Raw genomic sequence first — 6,000 nt, 5'->3', positions numbered from 1 at the left:
CTCCTTTCTACCCTCTTCATCCCACTTCTGAGAAAGATAAAATTATTTGTGAGTGGCCTAGGCAATATTTGACCTTTCTGATGCTCCTTTTTGGCATTTAATGTCATGATGTTTAACTTTCATGCCAAAATAGGTTTTAATTTGTTTGGGCTTCTTTATTTTGTTTTTTGAGACTCTTTTCAAGAGTAAAGGAAATATTCAGCATAAAATAATATAGTAAGAAGAATTTTCTCCCATCTTCTCTACAGAGAATCCCTTGTCAACCTAATGAAGCATTCAAAGAAGACATCTGACTCTTTTCGAGATGAACTTGAAGATTATATCAAACTGCAGAAAGCCAGAGGCTTAGAGCCAAAGACTTGTTTCAGAAAGAGGAGAGAGGATTATTTGGAAACCTGTGGATACAAAGAAGAGGTTAATTTTAGACCCAGGTGTAGAATGTTTGATCAAAGACTCCCTTATGAACCCATCCAGACCTACGGAAGACCATGCAATATTTCACAAGCAGTGGAGAAGCGGTTACCTCAGTGGCTACCAGCTCATGACAGCAGGCTGAGACTAGACTCCCTGAGCTACTGTCAATTCACCAGGGACTGTTTCTCAGGAAAACCAGTAGCCCTGAACTTTAGTCAACAAGAGTATAGCTGTAGCTCATACAGTGTAGAATCTGGAGTTTACAGGCACCTCTCCTTAGAAAACAGTACCAGTGCCCATCAAGCTAGTTATAAACAGACACATCAGAAGAGAAAAAGACACCCAGAGGAAGGCCGGGAAAAACCAGAAGAGGAGCGGCCCAAGCATAAGAGGAAGAAAGCTTATGAGGAGATAGATTTAGACAAACACAAGAGCATCCAAAGAAACAAAACAGAGGTGGAAACAGTCAGAGTCAGTACAGTAAAGCTTAAGAACCGAAAGGGCAAGAAAAGCCGAGATGTAGCCTCTAAGAAAGAGGAACGTAAGCGTAGAAAAGAGAAAAAGGAACAAGGGAAAGAGGGGACAGAAGAGGATATGCTTTGGGACCAGGCTATCCTTGGATTCTGAAGCTCTTGCATTGGATCTCCTGAGGTTAAACTGAAAAAATAGTTGAGGAGCTTGGTTTTACGATGTCCATGTTCATATCGCTTTTTTCATGTGAACAGGTACAAAGGCTAAGTGCACAGAAAACATTTAGTGTACTTGCTCTCCAACATGGAAATTACTTTTCCTCTCTTCTAAAATCATTACTACATTTTTCTTATACATAACGTAATTTCCCTTAATGAGGGTGGCTCTGCTTTTATTCATCAAATTGCTATGATTGTGGAAGTATTTTTCCCTTGGGAGGTCATTTATTTTATTTTATTTTATTTATTTATTTTTTTTAAACACATTAATTTCTTTTTTATTTATTTATTTTTGGCTGTGTTGGGTCTTCGTTTTTGTGCGAGGGCTTTCTCTAGTTGCGGCAAGCGGGGGCCACTCTTCATCGCGGTGCGCGGGCCTCTCACTATCGTGGCCTCTCTTGTTGCGGAGCACAGGCTCCAGACGCGCAGGCTCAGTAGTTGTGGCTCACGGGCCTAGTTGCTCCGCGGCATGTGGGATCTTCCCAGACCAGGGCTCGAACCCGTGTTCCCTGCATTGGCAGGCAGATTCTCAACCACTGCGCCACCAGGGAAGCCCCAGGTCATTTATTTTAAATTGGAGGATTAATAGGCCTCACAGAGTCTATTTCTTGATTGGGTTTTAGTTTGGGGTGGGTGTTTTTATATTAGTTTTCTCTGTGAAGCAGTTTAGATTGATTTTTTTTCCTTCGTTAGATCTAACTTGCAGTATATTTTCTAGATTGGAAAGTGGAAAATGACATACATTATAATAAGCTTAAGTTACATTCAGTTTTAAACGTTTCAAGAAGTCTTGATACAAAATCAGTTTATATTCTGGAAATGTTTATAATATAATAAAGTTCTAATTTCTACAATTTGTTTTGTTTTCTGATTTCTACATTTTTGAACACACAGTGATGTGTTCCTATTCAATGAAGATTTTCTTCTGGAAGAGCAATAACTGAGCATATATCAACCCACTTTTTAGGGCAGAAATCTGAACGACCACAATTTTTCCAAATAGTTGAAATTGGGAAATTTATAAGAAGAGGCCATTAGAGGGACTTCCCTGGCAGTCCCGTGGTTAAGAATCTGAGCTTCCACTGCAGGGGGCACAGGTTCCATCTCTGGTCAGGGAACTAAGATCCCCCATGGTGCGTGATGTGGCAAAAAAAAAAAAAAAAAAAAAAAAAAACCATTGGAATATTCTTTCCTGACCAGTGTTTTCATTCTGATAATCCCCTTTTTTACGATAAGCATATCAAGTGTTTGAGCACTGCTATTTTGTTGTAGAAAGAGCGGTGACCTGGGAATCTGAATCCCAGGATTCTAGACTCAACTATGCCATCAAGTTGTTATGTGACTTTGGGGAATTCACTTTATTTTCCTCATTATCAAATATACCTAGAAGGACTGGCCTCTAAAATGCCTTGGATAACAACAAGATGCTGTGATATGAAAATTCTCTTTGCATTCTACAATGTTGTGCTTACATGTTTATTGTACTATTAACTTTAAAATTATTTTGCTTAAATTATTTTTAATTATATATATTCCCTTCCCCTACTCAACCCTCTGCATGTAACCAGTCTCCCCACCCTTGCTAAGCTGCTGCCTTACTCAGCTCTGACCCCTCTCTGGGTCCCCACCTTGCCTAGCCTCCTACCTCAGTGGGTCCCAAATAGCAAAGAAGAAAGGAAGGAGGGCTTCCCCGGTGGCGCAGTGGTTAAGAATCTGCCTGCCAATGCAGGGGACACAGGTTCAAGCCCTGGTCCAGGAAGATCCCACATGACACGGAGCAACTAAGCCCGAGCGCCGCAACTACTGAGCCTGTGCTCTAGCGCTCGTGAGCCACAACTACTGAGCCCGTGAGCCACAGCTACTGAAGCCTGCGTGCCTAGAGCCCATGCTCTGCAACAAGAGAAGACACCGCAATGAGAAGCCCACGCATTGCAATGAAGAGTAGCCCCTGCTCACTGCAACTAGAGAAAGCCTGTGCGCAGCAACAAAGACCCAACGCAGCCAATAAATAAATATAAATAAATAAAATACATTAAAAAAAAAAGGAAGGAACGGGAGGAGGGAGAGAGGGTAGGTGACCCATTTTATTTTAAACTAATGACCACAAACCTCCTACCCATCAGGTTTCCCTAGTAAATTTCCCACCCTCAGAGATGTCTTATTGTCTGCCCTCTCTCCTCAAACCTTCCCCTCCCTGGTACCTGCCATACAGGGCCCCCTTTCTCTCAGCTGATGACCTCACCTCACACTCCAGTGAGAAAAACAGAAGCCTTCAGAGGGGGACTTATTCATTGTCCTACCACTGGATCTATAAGCTTCCCTCAAGTATTCTGTTCTCTGTCTTCTCTACAATAATAGTGTCCCTGCTCTTAATAAAGACAAATCCCTCCCCTCATGCACTGAATCCTACACCCTTTTACCTTTTCAAGGACTTCATCTCTCTCCTGCACCTTGAATCTCTCCTCTACTGGATTATTCCTTTATATGCAAGCAAGCTTCTGTTTCCCCTCTTCAAAAAACAAAGCAAACAAACAAACAAAAAAACTCCCTTGACACCCTACATCCTCTTTCAGCTGTCTCCTTTCTCTTTCACATCAAATTGTCTACAACAGCTGTCTATACTCACACCTCTCATTCTCCCCTCCACCTATTCTAGTTTCTGTTCCTACCATTCCTCTGAGGCTGCTCTGATCAAAGTCTCCTATGACTTCCATGTTGTCAAATCCAGCCTCTCAGCAGCTTCCATTTGGTTAATCAGTCCCTCTTCCTTGAAACATTCCTCTCTCAGCTTCCATAGCACCACATTCTCCTGATTTTCCCTACCTCCATAGCTGCTGCTCCTTATGGTCTCATGTACTGGTTCCTCTTCCACCCGCCTCTGAATGCATCAGGTATATTGCATCAGGAGCCAATCCTAGACCACCACTCTTTCTAATCGCACATCCTAAGTGATCTCATCCAGGCTCATGGCTTTAAATTTACCTGTATGTTGATTTGTGGACTGAATGTGTCATCCCCCAGATTCATATGTTGACATCTAATCCCCAGTGTAATGGTATATGGAGCAGGTACCTCCCTACCTTTGGGAAGTAATTAGGTCATGAGGGTGGAGCCCTCATGAATGGGCTTAGTGCCCTTATAAGAAGAGGTCAGAGAGCTAGCTGAGCCACCCAGTCTATGGTAATGTGTTACAGCAGCCCAAACTGACTAAGACAGTTGATGACCTCTAAATTTCTCTTTCTAGACTAGATTTTCCCCCCGAGTTCTAGACTCATAACCAACTGCATTTGTTGTTATTTCCGTCTAGAACACCAAAAGGGCACTTACATCCCTCGTCACCAGTCATTCTTCCCTCAGTCTTCCTCATCTCTGCAAATAACAACACCATCTTGATTGTTCCAGCCAAAAATCACTAAAATCACACTTGACTCTCTCCTACATCAGAGCCATCAGTGATTCCTCCTGGTTATATCACCAAATTCTCTCTCCTATTGTCCAATTCTCCCCATCTTCATTGCCACCACCCTGACCCAAACCATCATTTATCTCTGGTATTATTTTGGTTTTATTTGTACCAAACAGGACTAATAGGTCTGAGAAAAGCTGAAGACTGGGAGGAGTCATCAGAGGCTCTGAGCTGGTGAGCGCAAAGCCAGCAACAGGAGTACTGAGAGACCAAATAGTATCATGGTCATCTAGCACTGAGGATTTCAGAAATATCCAGCAAATATTTCCTTCCAGAAAGACAAAGCCTTACCTGAAAAGAAAACTGCTAGGCTAAGAAACCTAATAGATCAGGGAAGTAACACCAGGGCTAAGGGAAAGGGAAGGTACCAATAGTAGGGAGCAGGGGAAGGTCCCAGGTGAAGAACCCAGAAAATTCTGCAACAGCAAAATACATCTGAGGTGAGAATACCACCTTGCCAAGCAAGACCCGTAGGCCTGTAGGAAATAGAGCAGAAACACTTCTCTGAACCGAGCTTAGCTCTGAAAGGCAGAGAAGTAGCCATATTTTGAGCCCTTCACTGTAACAAGAGGGAGCCCTCAAGCCATGATGCTGGGAAAGGTACCCTAGGCCATTCCCTCTCCACAAAAATGTGTTCACAGTAGTTCAGGTCACCACATTTCATTTAAACTTTGGAAAGGAGGAGGAGAATATGATCTAGCCACACAAAGTGTTACAAAAGAAAATTGGACTAAAATACTTGGACAAGACACCAGAAAAATGCAGACACAAAGCAGATGAAAACTCTAATCTGACTCTTCAAACAAGGCTGCAAGAGATCAAGAAAGCAATTAAAGCTTTAAGAAAAGCGCATAAAGTGGAAAAAGAACTCTGAAATAAAATGGCCAGACAACTATGCAACTGAAAAAGACAACAATTAATTCCAAGAAAAATAAAATATAATGCAGTAAAGAAAAAGTAATTGTATTTTTTAGTCAAAAATATTCATTGAGCATCAAATTTGAGCCAGACATGGTTACTAAACAACGACCTTGACAGACACAGGAAAAAATTAGTAAAAGAAAAAAAATCATTTCAGAAATAAAAGGAATACAAGAGAGTATAGACACCATAGAAAGAATAGGGAAATAAACGGTAAGAAAGAGTAATGAAGATAATCCAACAAAAGTAAATTTACACCTTGCAAGAAGGTGGTAAAGATAAAAGATGAGCAAAGGAGATCCAAATGTACTGGGAGTCTCTAAAGAAGAAGAATCAATGAAGCAGCACAAGCATTTAAAACTCTATAATTTGTGTTTATTAATGACAACAATATGTATACACATTTGCAAAACAGTTGCGTGTGCGCAGGCAAGAGGCTGCTGACTTTGGGCGACGCATGGGGTATTCGGAATTCTCAGACTCCAAGACAGTTGAACTTTCAACTCTGAC

General features: G+C 41.6%; 1 pseudogene across 1 annotated transcript; it reads left to right on the top strand.

Annotated features, from left to right (window-relative positions):
* On the top strand, positions 1-2,870 carry LOC309612312 (lysine-rich coiled-coil protein 1 pseudogene; annotated as a pseudogene). Its single transcript, XR_014249751.1, has 2 exons — positions 1-1,323; positions 1,663-2,870. The product of XR_014249751.1 is annotated as a lysine-rich coiled-coil protein 1 pseudogene (transcript).
* Positions 2,871-6,000: the final 3,130 nt, after the last annotated feature.

Source organism: Balaenoptera borealis, assembly GCF_965194805.1.
Source record: "Balaenoptera borealis genome assembly, chromosome: 15".
Classification (NCBI taxonomy): Eukaryota; Metazoa; Chordata; class Mammalia; order Artiodactyla; family Balaenopteridae; genus Balaenoptera; species Balaenoptera borealis.
The sequence above is the reverse complement of the archived record's forward strand: the minus strand, read 5'-3'. Positions and strand labels throughout refer to the sequence as shown.